This window comes from Danio rerio, chromosome 1, assembly GCF_049306965.1.
Source record: "Danio rerio strain Tuebingen ecotype United States chromosome 1, GRCz12tu, whole genome shotgun sequence".
NCBI classification, from domain to species: Eukaryota; Metazoa; Chordata; class Actinopteri; order Cypriniformes; family Danionidae; genus Danio; species Danio rerio.
The window spans coordinates 38,673,034-38,687,980 of NC_133176.1; the positions used below are offsets into that span (position 1 = coordinate 38,673,034).

Sequence of the window (14,947 nt, forward strand, 5' to 3'; positions counted from 1 at the left end):
CGTCCTACTTCTCTGTTTATACATCTGACTTTTCGGTGTGTTTCTTTTGACCGTCCCTGTCGTTTTAAACAATATCACTATGGTGAACGCGTCAAGTATTAAAAAAACCTTGTGCGTTTCGTGAGTTGCGCGTGAAGTCAGCAGAGGTCCGCAACGTGGTGCCAGGTGAAAGTATAAATTAGCCTGAAATACTCTGGTTTTTGCTTTGAAATGTATAAATCATATAAATTCCATACAAATATAGTGATTTAATACAATTCTATGCCTCCCTCTCAACTATATAATTCAGACTCAGCATTGAATATCTTTGCAATGTGACTATTGCAGATGCACATTATAAAAAATTGCACATTTTCATATTGATGCTAAAACAATATATTGTGGAGCCCTAATAACTATGTTTTTTTATGTCAACTTTGACTAATTAAATGCATCTTTGATGAAGCAAAGTATTATTAATAATAAAATAAAATATTTTACTTATGTGTGTTGATTAATTTCAATGATACATGTCAGTGATGACCGTTAAAAGAGAAAAAAAAAACATCTTCTGAGTGTCTTGACTGTTTGAGGTGACCCCTAAAATTTAGAGGTTTCAATTTGGCTAAGAAGTATTTAGCATTTTTGTTGTATATTTTTTAAAATGAATGCATGATAAGTGAATGCTACTTAAACAGTTGCATTTACATGATTAATGTGACAAGTTTTATTAACAAAATAGAAAAGTCTAAATCTAAATTTGGTGTAACGATCTGAGTTTTTTCTCTGTGCTTCCAACTTTGTTGCCAGCATATTAGTTAATCACTGCCAATTACCATTTTTGATGAGGAGTTGTAAAGTTTGTGTGCATCAAAGCAGAACATTCTTTAATAGCTATTCAGGCTGTCTTGGCGTGCATGGAAAAGACCCAGTGAGCTCTTGTGCAATCCTGGCGGAGGTACAGGGGAAAGAGTCTCGACAGGTATCACTAGGGGAAACTGCAGCCTTTCTTCTCCACTGTGTCGAAAAAGGGTGTTGTTGTCGTCTAAGGGAAGGTGGAGTGTAGGAAAAAGAAGAGAGGGAGAAAGGGGGGAGGAGGTGGCCTCTCGTTATTTTCAGTCTATTGTGTCTACTTCCTGTAGGTCAGGGGTTATTGGAGTTGCAGACTAGCTGTGGAGCAAAAGTGAGACAGAACTTCCATATAGTCAGAACATCATCAACACCACAAAGTTAAGATTAGTTTGCCGAACACTTGGGAATAACAACAATCAACCTCAACAGGTAAATAAACTCTTGCTTAAATAATGTTGCTTTGTGCCTCAGATACTTTCCCGTTCTGTATGCTGCATGTTCCCGGGTTGCCGGTTGGTATCCTGTTTTGGAAAAGCCATAGTATTTGTATTGTTTTTCCTCCAGTGTTGCCTCAAGTTGACTGTCTCTTGTTCTGCAGTCCATTTATGTGCGTTTGTGGTTTTGTGTGCGCATTAGTGCGCTCATCGATGTGTTTACTGGCTTTGCAGTCTCGTGACCAGAAGTGAAAGTGATCGGAAGAGGTTGGAATTGTTTTTGAAATGTCTCTTATGTAACTCGTGGGCTTCCTGAGAGCAGCCATATTAAAGCCCGGTTAATGGAGAGGGAAACTCTTCTGCCATTAGCTTATATGGCCATGGCCAAATTACATTAATTTTGAGCTGCAGCTTTGCAGGAAAAGATGCAAACCAAATAAAACACTCGTACAGTTAAGTCCTGGAGCACCTCTAGCGTTTGACTGTTTAGTATGACTTTCAGTCTTGATCTTGTAGTTGGTGACACACATTGATTAGTTTAATTAAAATGAGATGCAAAAGTTTGCATCTTAATAGCTGATTATGTGATTGGGTTTTGCATGCAAGTGTTAGTAGGGCAACTAATTGGAACCACTCAATAACCAACTTAGCAAAGCTTTCTGAAATATTAATTAGTAGCACTAACAACAACAGCAGTGATAACAACAACAATATCATTCATTCATTTCTTTTCTTTTCGGCTTAGTCCCTTTATTAATCTAATCTGGGGTCGCCACAGCGGAAGGAACCGCCAGCTTGTCAAACATGTTTTACGCAGCGGATGCCTTTCTAGCCACAAACCAACACTGGAAAATACCCATGCACTCTTGGATTCACACATATACACCACGGCCAATTTAGCTTGTTGTGAGGCTTACTGCCAACTGACCCAGCCGGGGCTCAAGCCAGCAACGATTGAGGTGATTGGGCTACTCACTGTGCCACTGTGACCCGCGACAATATTAATAATAATTGTTTTTGTTGTTATTAGCATAAAAAAGAACCATAAGGATTAGGGATGTAACGGTATCAGAATTTCACAGTACAGTAATACCTCGGTATGAATGGCACGGTACGGTATTTATTGAATCATTTACAGGAAAAACAAAACTAATGTAAATACCCCAAAAAAAGTGCCAAAAGTGTCAATGACATACAAATTAGCCATCTATCTGTAAGCTTTGAAACAGGAACTTCAATTTTTCAATTTTATTAACAAAAAATTATTAAACCATGTAAAAAAATAAAGTTTCAATTTAGTATTGTTGAAAACTCATCACATTCAACATTTAATCACTCACTCACTCACTTAGATAGAGATGGGTTTTAAGGAAAATTATCATATAACTATAATCTGGTAAAAGCTAGTATCTCTGGGCATTTACAATGTAAAGCCTTTACGATTAATTAGCTGTGACTAATTAAATCGCGGTTAATAGTGAAACCGGTTAATCGTCGCATCTCTAGTTGAGATGTCATTTAAATTTCATGTCAAGTAAAATCAGATGTCCCACAATTTTCAGCAATATACAATTCTGACAAACCTGTTAATGCATACCGTCTAGAGTTTAATACTTAAACAGTACCGAATTCTATTTGTGACTATGTTAACCATTATCATTACCGCAACTAATGTAGCAGAAGTTAAAGATACTCTCTTAAATTTCTAGACATTTGGAGAAAAGACCCCCTTCCCCCACCAACATAAACCAGTCTAAACTTAGTCGTAACTAGTCATGTAGCGAACAAGTGACAATGGAGGAAAAACAGGATGTCTTTTTCTCAAAGTGTGTGTTGGGAGCAGATGACCAGGAAGATGAAAATTGCCAGCGAAGTGGAAACTTCCACTTTGTATCTGTGTGTTTTTGCCCAGTTGAGACTTATTGCTCATCAGTTGTCCCCGAGCCAAGCACGATGGTAAACTGTAAATGATTAAACCCCTCTTTCCTACTCCTGCTTGCGTTTGTTTCACACTATGTTTCGCTTCTTGGTTAATGTTTGAATTGCATCTCAGTGCAGCTTTTAGAGGTCCTGCCAGTGCATCTGGACTGACTCTCAGCCCTCGTTTCTTCCGCTGAAGGAGAGATAAAGAAACCGAACCAACTGTATAGAGGACTTGAAACCAGGCCATTCCCCTGGGATTACAGTAAAGGGCTATTGATATTGATCTATTTCTCTCTCTCTCTCTCTCTCTCTCTCTCTCTCTCTCTCTCTCTCTCTCTCTCTCTCTCTCTGTGCACCCTAATGATTGAAATGGAATGACCTCGGCTTGAAAACATGCTGCCTTTGTTGTCCTGCGTATCTGCCACATTGGCGGTCATTTGGAAAGAAAGCAATGTGGAATAAGAGACGGAAGCTCGACTCAGCTTTTTAACGCAGCATCCAAGGACGTCCACAGCTGGGATGATTTGTAGGGACCATGGATGGTGGGTCTCCTAATTAAACTGTAAGAGTTTGATGTGATGCTGATGGTGCACACAGCTGGAAGTGGAACCATGTGCAGTTTTGTGTGTAGTGAGAGGTGCGGGACACTATAGCTCTCTGTTTGCATCTTGCATACTTCTCACATGGGATAGGTGAAGTTTCACAATAACAGATTTTCCCGGAGAAGGCGCTACAATTGCAAGCTCAAGGTGAGAGAAATGCTGTTGCGTAGCTTTGTTACTGAGTCATGTTTACACAACTGGTTTTGATGCATGCCATTTTTAGCAAGGTTATGCATGCTCTTAACACAAAAACACAAGTGCTTCTGTCAATTGTAGATCAGTTTTGTTTATTTGTCATGTTGCAGCCGGTGTCATTTTCTAACTTTATGCAAATTGTTTATTCAACTGCTTATGATGTTCTCTGCTTTACCTTATTTTCTGATGGTATAGACCACTTCAATGTTGCGATGTCACTGGCCCATGAATGTTTCCTGCTTATTGTTTCATAAAGGAAATTTAATTATATCTTAATGTTATAGAAATTAAAACTGTATCACAGGAAAACATTAAGACCATCGTTATTGTTTACATCCCTTAAAATGGTCTATTGACTGTTCACAATTACTGTTTGACTGTAGTGACTCTTTAAAACATCATGTCCATAGAACATATACAACTTCTAGCCTACTGACAGACTGAAAATGATAACCGGCTAAAGTAAATCCTCTTTTAGTTCTTGGAAAACATTGTGTAATTGTAGTGACTAGAACAGAAGTAAATACCAAAGATGACGACTTCCGTAAGGGCCTGTTCAAACCAGTGATAACTATTAATATGCACATGACCTCATGTTAGACTGTCTTTTTGCCAATTGATGAAAGATTTTTGATATGCATTGTGTTATAAATGCTTTTACTTGGTTGAACAAGTGAATTGTTTCCGTGCTAAGGCTGCACAATATTGGAAAAATCTGACATTGTGAAATTTTACTTTGCTGTGATAAATATTGCAATATATGAATGTAATTACACAAGATTATCTGAATTTCATTTTTGGAAAGATTCCATTAATTTAGACCAACTGGAGTGTCTTTTTCATAGTCTTTTTCTATGTAGTGCATCTGCATAAACTGCATAAATTGCAAGCAAAAATAAATGAATAAACATAGCTTTCTAATTTTTTGAGAAGTCAAACCGTATCCAAGTACAGAAATTGAACAATAAAGTGTAAAATAACATGATCATCATTGTGCAAATAGTTTTTAAGTTGACATTTAATATCTTCAATAATATCTTAATCTTGCAATTGTTAATAAATATTTAGTCCTGCAATGTGACTATTGCAGATACACACTAGGCATGGGCCGATGGAAGTTTCGGACAATATGATAACCTTGGATAAAAAAAGTCACAGTTTTGCTGTATTGCGATTACTGCTCTAAAATATGCTATTTTTAAATGTCTGGTTAAAAAACAAAAGCTTTTTTTCTCTTTTAAACACAATATATTTTATTTTGAGAAACATTTAAAATATTTTGCAACAATAAACATGTCAGGCCAAATTAATTATTGACTTCTGATGTCTTTGTTTTAAAAACAGATTTTTTTACAACTTAAAATGGCATCTTTGGATATCTTTTCTGCTGAAGAAACTGTTGTCCTAAAAAACAAACAAACAAACAAAAAACAAAAACAAATAAATTTTATTACTCTGTATTGCAAAAATGTTGATGATTTTAAAACCTTGACTTTTCCAAACCGTAGTATGCCTTGACAACGGTTATCGTCCCATGCCTAATACACACTGACTTCATTATTAATATCAATGCTTAAACGATATATTGTTCAGCCCTTTTTCATACCAGTAGGTACTGCACAAATAAGGTTGATAGATCTACAATTTATTTAGCCAGAAATGTTTTCTCAAAGTAGATCAAGCATTGTCACGTAAAGCAACTCTGTGGACCCGGTACTGTCCGTGACGTCATCGACTTTCGCTTTAAGATTTAAAGGGCTAGCATTGCACCAGACCCATGTAAGTGGTTTCATTTGAAAGTGTAGAATCTATATTTTATGCACATATGCATCACTTTGGTTTTTATCCTACTGTACAAAAGTTATTTACACTTAAATACACAGTATTTTGGATACGCGAGCTAGGTATTTTACATTGGATCATTTTCATATATTTCATATGACACATGTACAAGTTATAGCTCAAATGAAAGCTCTTGCCGGTGCTTATATGGTTCTAGCATTCTTTTTACTGAATTCAAACAGTTGTTGACTGAATCGCGGTGTTTCCAAGGCGCAGAAATAAAAACAATACATTCACAATCAATAAGCAACCCCAGATAGCACAGACAGCTGTCATCTCTTACCTCATGCTGTGTGCTTCAGGGCCATTCTCCTCTGTTTTTGAGGTGATGTGCATAAGTAATCCTTTTATATGTCTGATGTGGTCCAAACATAGTAAATTATGTTTGAACAAACAATAGAAAAGTGAAATATGTAAACAATGATCGATCCCTGTGGCTTGTAAAGCATCTCTCATCAGTTGGAATACAATACCTTTTGCGTAGATTATGGTAGAGACATTTTTCTTTTTTCCTATGATTACAGACATATGCAGGAACCACCAAAATTAATTACAGCACGCTAGACCACACAGAACCTAAAAGGTACACTTTCAAATTTGAGTTCATAAAAAAAAAAAAAAAACAGAAAAAAAACGCCTCTTTTTTTAGGTGTTTATTGTAACACAGACAACATATACAGTTATACAGTTTTTTTTAATGATACCAAATTTTTGCATTTACACCTCTGCGTGTGGATTTGGGAAGCTTTTAAATTTGGGTAGGCAAAATCCAGGTGGAAATCCCAAAATAGCAGCAGAGTTTAACTGGTGAAGTATTTAAATCTGATGGATGTTTGACCATTCAGTGAATTCTGTTTATAAAGATTAGTCGAAATTAAGTGGATTAGTATCAACACTAATGGATGATTGCATTGTTTACTATTTATACACTTAAAGAAAATGGGTAAATTAAGCAAGTTATTGTCTGTCAATTCTCTTTCTGGCTTTCCATTTAGATAAATTTAGCTCAGTAAAGGAACTACACTTTCAGATTTACCTTGAGAGGTGCATAGCTATAGTTTGTTTGAAGAATCCTCGTTTGTTAAAATGTTGAGCTTGAGTTCAGTCGATTGAATCTTTGTTGTTTACTAAGTGATCATTCCCATGTGAATGATCATATGCTAGAGGGGAGGGGTTATTGGTCAGCTCTTGCGCAGGTTCATACATCAAAGAAAATTCATTGTTGAAAGACATCTGGATGTTACAGAGGATTGCATAAAAATTGATGGATTTCACAGTGTGAATCAGTTTGAAATGCATTGTACAATTTACAGCAGAGGTTATGCCCCTTCTAAATTAAAATTACCAAATTACATTTGTTGAAATTACATTAAACAAAGAACTTTCAAATGGATTTAGAAAGTTGAGTTTCTACAAGTACAATTTAGTTTCATAAAGGAAATTTATAAAGCTAGAAATTAAGGTTAAATAAATTCAGGTAAAATTGACTGGATTTTTGTTATTACACATTAGTTCTACATTTTAGTTTTTGTATTTTAGTATTTGAACGTGAACTCATTTTTTATTATTTTATTTTTACTTTAATATATTACTTCAAGAAGTTGTAATAATTTTACACTGGACACTTTTTTTGTTTGTGGAAATGAAGCTGCATGAGATTACAGATCTTTTGAGCATAAAAAAGTAACATTAAAACTGTCCTCTGCTTTTCAGATAAGCCCAAGCTATTTAAAGACCACAGTGAGAAAATAAAGGAATATAAAAAAATTGTATTATAATAAAAGAACATTAATACATAAAATAAGTATTTTTGACAAAAAGTATATGCAGCACTCAAATTGTTATACAAATCTTCAGATCCATCAGTAAAGGAAACATTAAAACTGCCCCTAAGTTTTATCAATAAACTTCAAAAGTACTTAAATTTTGTAAAACTATTTTAAAAAGACATCTCATAGCACTCACTCACTTTTTCTAGGATGTATTTATAAGGATGGCAAAGAATTATAATAAAACATACCTGACAGAACAACTTCTCCTCTTGATCGTTGTTTGTTTTTTAATTTGTATTTTACTTAACAATATTCCAACTGACCAATCAAATTCTTAAAGGGATAGTTCACCCAAAACTGAAAATTGTCGGCATTTACTCACCTTCTCAAAAGGTACACATTTGGAATTAATATATATATATATATATATATATATATATATATATATATATATATATATATATATATATATATATATATATATATATATTAGCATATGTTAGTACCAAAATATTTTAAGAGGAACACTTTTGTACTTTTTAGCTACTAATATGTACCCTTGAGGTGTTAATATGGACCTTTAAGGTACAAATTTGTACCTTTTTGAAAAGGTACCCCCCCCCCCAGTGACAGCTCGCAGATCTTTTTTTCTGAGAATGTATAATTTAAAGTAGTTTTAGGTTTAGAATTAGGATGCTGGCTAACAGGATGACCATACTGAGGGCTTGGCTTCGTATGTCTGTTAAAAATAGTAATAAAATGATTGAGAATGGGTGTTCTTTAAGGGCAGGACTGCACAGCTGCCTGAATCATTCCCAAGATTATTTGAAATAAATTTGGGACAACAGGCCCATCCCTTCTTATACACTATCCTTTTCTCTTTCTCCATTTCTAACAAAATGTCCTGACATTGAGGGGGATTTCACATTTCCTCCCAGATCTCCCACAATACTTCAAACTTGCTGCTTTTGGAGTCCAGGTCATAGAGCATGAAGACAAGGGAGGCCGAGGAATTTATCCAAGAACAAGAGAGTAGAGCATTCTTCCAACCTTCGTTCCGCTGGACCTTATGTGTTCACTTCTTCCAGACCGCACATACTGAATGTAGATTCCAGAACGAAGCTGTCCAGAATTCATATTAGGTTATAGCTCATTTCTCTTTTGTTTGTTTGAAGCATTTAGTCTCTGATGTTCTGCAGAAAACAATGTAAACACTGTTTCAAACTTTGTCAGGTGTTAATAGAAACCAAACCCAGCTTTCACTCTGCTGGATTAAAACCTTTCCGCAGAAACAGTTGCTGAGAAAAAAAAAGCATTAGAGTTCAAGGTTGGACTTTCTGACTCATTATTCTCAATAAATGTTTCCTTTAAATGTGTCATCTGACTCCTGGCCCTAAAAAACAAAACAACAACAAAAAACATTTGAGTATGCATGCTCACCGTATCTGCAGAAAATGTGTTTGCTTCAGGGAAAATTCCAGAGTTGTTGTGAACAGTTATGCTAACACAACATAGCACATGGTAATGCTAATCTCTGAATCTTCTAGTTTATCTAGATGTACTTCTCATGCGTTTCCTTAACACAGAGGGGAAAACAACTTATTGCAAAAGGCAGTCAGTTAAAAATATTAATACTTTATTACAATTCAATTATTACAATTTAGTTATTTGTAGACAAGTTTCCTTAGCAAAATGTGTGGATATAGTGTGTATTTGGTTGCTTAATGGACAGAGATGTAAAACCCACCTGTGCTAATGTTTTAATGTAAATACACATAGTGATATTTTGATAAGTAGATTGCCATGTTTTAGCACTATTCAGCTCTGTGGTCCATTTGGTAACATTTTATTTTGATGGTCCATTTGAGTATTAGTAGAAAGTATGCTTAATATCTGCTGATACTGCTCCTTCAACAGACATTTAACTGACTATATGAAATTTTGCAAGTACATGTCCACTTACACTAACCCTAACCCCAATCTTAACCCTAACCTAACCGTCTACTTATAATCTAATGAGAATTAGTTGGCATGTAGCAATGTTTCTTAAATTCAACAAACGGACCATCAAAATAAGATAATTTCAGTAATATAATGTTCAGTTTCAACCACTGATGTTTCATGATTGATGGTTTTTCTACTCATTCTAATCATGTATTCATAATTTGTCATCATGTGGGGGTGAAATGAAGGACTGCGCATATCTCTGGCTGGCTTAAAGGGATAGTTCACCCAAAATCTCTCATTTCACTTTATTCTATTGAACACAAAATTTATTTTGAGAGATGTTGCTAACCATTGACTTCCATAGTTTTTTATATTAAGGAAGTCAGTGGCTACTGCTTTTTAACATTCTTCAAAATAAATATTTAGTGTTCAACAGAAAAAATAAGCTCATAAAGGTTTGGGGATTAAATTGTGAGTAAAATGTCTTTTGTTGCTAAGTGAGTCATGTTCATTTCTTTTTTTATTGTTATGACTGTCGAAATTGTTTTGGGTTACTCTGGTGTTGTTTAGGTGCAGTTGGTTGAAAAAAACACCTACATTATTATAAACATTTTAAAAATGAGTATAATATTAAGATTAGGCTATATATGAAACCAGATGGTCAAGACTGGGACTTTTTTTAAATGACTGAAGTAGTGTGCAAATGCACCTTTCCCATCTCTTACATCTACCGTGCTTGCTTATAAAAATAAATGAGCCAAGCCAGCTGCAGTGGAAAACAGTTCTGCATACTTATTAAGATGGGCATGGTAATCTGCAGGAAAAGCACTTGCTTGACATTTTTTCATTAAGCTGACCAGTGAGTCTTATGTGTTCAACATCTGTAGATGAACAATGTCTAACCCACACTGCTTTGTCCCTGTAAAACTAGTTAGCAGGTGACCTCATAATATGGCTGATGATTTATAAATCTCACCAAAGCTGTTCTTATTATTGTTCTTTTCCTTTTTGTTTAGCTGTGATAAAGACCGTGATGGCTTCATTCAGCGGGTCACTCTAATATTCAATAAGATTACACAGGCCTGGAAAACATTAGATTTAATAGGCTAGTGAGCTTCCTAGGGAGCAGAGTTGAAGTGCTTAATAAATCTATGCCAAAAATTTGCTTTGAAATTTATTACTGGAATAAAGCATCCATATCAATTCAATGGATGCAAATATTTTAAGTTGTTGCCTTTTGTGAAGCCTGAGTATTCTGTTCTTGATAACACATGCCTATGCTGTGTGTGCACAGAAGGTTACCTTCACCCAAGGAATGCTTCAACCAAAAATGGAATTCTGTTATCGCTGACTCACGTCCATGCCATTCTAAACCTGTATAATGTTTCCATGAATCACAAAAGATCCATTTTTGAAGACATATGTTCATGAAATCAGTGTGAGGTTTTTGCTGTATGGTTAATATATGTTCAACTCTTCTAAAAACAATACAATAACTCCACCTCCCATCTCGCAACATTCTAACCTACGTCATGGCTGGAGGTGTGAACCTATACTGGTCTCACGGTTCGGTTACGATTATCATGCCATCGATTCGGTTCAATTCGATATCTCGATGCATCACGGTGCATTGACGATGCTTTCCATACACAGTGTTATATTTTGGTGGGAGGTTATAACATGCTGTCTGTATAAACACACAGATACACAGCACCACACTGTCTCTCATTCACCCAACATAACTGAATGTGTCAGGAATATCAAAAACAAAACCTACTTAACCACGCTCATTTCTGGCACCCCTCTGTATTTACAGCACCCTTAGCATTTGCCTATACTGCTCATGCCACGGCCGGCCCTTAGTTTGCTCCTGAGCGTTGTTAATACCGGCGCTCACCTCCCTCGCTACAAAGGAGATAAATGACGTCAGTTCAGTTATGATTATTACTTAACTGATACCGAATTTTCCGCGTCTGCATATCGGTATGCACCGAAAAAACAATTAATTTTGACACCCCTAGTCATGGCCCATTTCCACAGAGTGGTTTGGTATGGTTCGGTAAGCTTTTATGGCGGTTTCCACTGTCAAAAGGTACCAAAAAGCAAACCGTATCATACCACTTTCTGGGTACCATTTGTAAAGGGTACCGAAAGGGGAAGCTAGACACGCAGCTGAATGTTGTTGGTTTACAGAGAAACATAACTAGCATATATACAAGCCAGAATGAAAACAAAGGAAGCTCCATTTTTAAAAACACAGCCGAGACATTACATCGTAATAATGTACACGTATGAGCTATGGTCGATCCAAGCTCAAACAAACCTTCATGTCCACAAAAATGTACCATTGGTACCATTTGGCAGTGGAGACACAAGCCTGATAAAGGTGGCCTGTGCCGCACAATACTGAACCATACTCTGTACTGGAAACGTGGCAAACGAGGCAACAATCCCTAAGGCTAAAAACCCCAGCTCATTCTGGTCATTATAATCATCTTGATTTCACTGTCAGTGAATACTTTCACATCTGTATATTTGCCTAACTTGTTTTGACGATGTTTTTGACTGTTTGTTGCCATCTTATGACTGATTAACACGAAAGTTAGCGTATGCTCCATTTAGCCTTTTTCATTTCTATAAGCTTCACATTGGGCCACCAGCTTGATTCTGGATATACTTTGTTCCTTTTTTAACCTCTGTAAAACTCTTAATGATCACTGCATTTCCTGCCAATCGTCATTGGTTTACAATCTTATAACCAAACCTCATAGTACTGCTTCTAATTTCTAATGATGCCCTGAATATTTAGTGCTTTTATTGTGCTTGCATTGTGTTTGATAACATGACAGCCGGAGACTCCATTCATTTTAAATGAAAAAAGTGATCATGATATTTTTAAAAACGTCTTCCTTCAGAGAAAGTTCCACAGAAGACGACAGATAAACATAAATGATGACCAAAATTTTATTTTGGGACAAACTATTCTGCTAAAGGCATTTTTATATTGACTCTAAGCCGTTCTCCAACAGTTCAAGAATGTGTTTGGTTTTCCTTTTCTCTGAAGTGTTCTGTCAGCATGAGTGTGTGTGTGTGTGTGTGTGTGTGTGTGTTGGTGTTTATTTATGTGCACACCCTTTCTTCACTTCTGCCTTCAGTCCACCTCAGCCCCTCTGATTTAGTGGTCATGGTTTTGAAGGCGTTCTGGGAGGGCCTGATTACCCATACACAGGAAGTCAGAGGTGGGAGAGGTCCCCTTAGAGTTCCATGTAAAAGACTGGTATTCTTGATAAAGACTCCCTCATTCTAAACATAACAGACACATCTCTTTCGGCTTTGCCATAACTGAAGTTGGAAACGGTATTTGAAAGGTAAGCTCGCTGCTGTTGTTTTGAGGTCTGAGGCTCTTCCAGGAAAGGATTGTTTAAGGCTGTGATGTTAGTCTGTTTGAATACTTAAAGGATGTTTCACGCTATGTAGTCTTGCTTTTGACAGCTTGATGGTATAAACGCCTTGCAGTACTGCCATGCTATATGTTTTATTTTAGGGTGTTTTTCCTCAACTGAAGTGGTGCACCCTTAGGATTGCCTCTATAAGAGTGTCATGTCCTTGCACTTGTGCATTATACCTGTGGTCAGCAAACATTATACCGTTATAAACAATAGGACTTAAGCAACTGAGCTCTGTGAACTCTTAAAAAAATAATAAGCTTAATGAAGTATGGACAGAACATAGGAATGCAACAATTATAGATTTTGGTTTTATGATTATAGTCTGAGAAATACTATAGTTTAGAAAATCACATGAAAACTCCTTAAATTTTAAAGTGTTATTTACTGCTGCTCCGTAACCAAATAATACTGCATAAAAGCAAAAACAATTGTCCATTTCTCTTTGGACCTAAACATTAGTGAAAAAAAGTTTTTGGCATTTAAACAAAAGTAATATTTTTACACTTAAAATAAATGACAAAATTGTTCGGTATTTTCATTTAGCATTTTTTTTTTCTCTCATTGGCAAAGAAATGCATATATTTCATACAAATTACTAATTTTTCAACTAGGTGCACCTGGAAAGCGTAAGGAAGTCACTGCCAATATTCACACGCAAGCCACGCACCCGTATTAGAAATAACAAACTTGCGCTTGCAAAGGACGCGACATTTGAACAGCCCTTAGTTAATAGCCTTAGTCATAGTTAATCCACTGTGCTTGGGTATTATCCTCGATGTACAAGCTTGGAACTTTAAATTAGCACACAGTTGACATAACCTTGTTTTGTTGCAGCAGTTTTGTTCTGTGCAGAAACGCGGTGTTGAGAAGCCTTCACGATTGATTAACTATGACAAATTAAAGCATCGATAATGGTGAAATCGGTTAATCGGTTCTTGGTTCTTTTTGTAAATTAAATTTATAGCTCAAATTTACCCCTTCTTTTGGGTTTATCTATCTGAAATAACCCAGCATTTTTATTTTTTTTAACTCGCATTTCTGGATTTCTTGGATACCTAACAAGAGGGACACCTGAACGACCAAATCGTGAGATTTTTTTGGGGGATTTGTAATGCTCAACTGATTGTTGCAAACTACATGGAAAGAATGTATTGAATTATTATTTTAATGTATTTATTATTTTATTGAATTGATTATTTTGTTATCTATATTATTTCCTCTAAGCTGCTGCTTTATTGAGGCAAGCTGAACCTTCCAATAGTGTACAGGAACATAACTGACAATATTAAAACCTAGTATGCAAATAAAAACCCAACAACAAATACAAAATTGCTGCATTCTGCTGTGTTTTTGCCCAGAAGTCTCAAAGACATTTCAGCTTCCAAAGCAATTGAATTGGACTCTTAAACTAATACAATTCTTGCAGTCAATTTATAATTCTGAAATCATTTTAACCAAGGCAGGGAAATAATTTAGTGTTTTATTATCATTAATTGCTTCTGAAAATCAAAATGATATTTTTGATAAATATATTTTAATTAGTTGTGGAGCTTCTTGCAAACATGCCAAAAGATGGTCAAACGTGTTCAAAAAAGTGTTGCTTTTTTTTAATGACTGTTAAAAGGATATTAGCAGTGAAGCAAAGATGCATTAAATGGATCCAAAGTGACAGTAAAGTTTATATTAGGGTAACATTTTTATAGCGTACAAGTCATTCCATTTCAAATAATGAATGCTGTTTATTGCTTACTATTCATTAAAGAATTTTATTAATATTTTTTTTCTTCAGCACCTGAACCTATTGTAACAAAAAGTTGCTAAGAAATTCTTCATACCAAAATGGAATTCTTTTATTGCTCTTATCGCTTTCATGCCATTCTAAACCTGTGTAGTGCTTCCAATAGACAAAATCATTTATGAATGAAATACAGACATGTTTTATTAAATTAATG

At 35.5% G+C, this 14,947-nt stretch overlaps 1 protein-coding gene across 38 annotated transcripts in view; it reads left to right on the forward strand.

Annotated features, from left to right (window-relative positions):
• Positions 1 to 14,947, forward strand: part of gab1 (GRB2-associated binding protein 1) — a 103,190-nt gene that overhangs the window by 32,166 nt on the left and 56,077 nt on the right. For 6 of the 38 annotated variants that reach the window (XR_012396533.1, XR_012396549.1, XM_021470020.3 and 3 more), the window contains exon 1: positions 1,132 to 1,260. The gene's annotated coding sequence lies outside the window, so the exon portion shown is untranslated. 38 annotated transcript variants of the gene reach the window in all.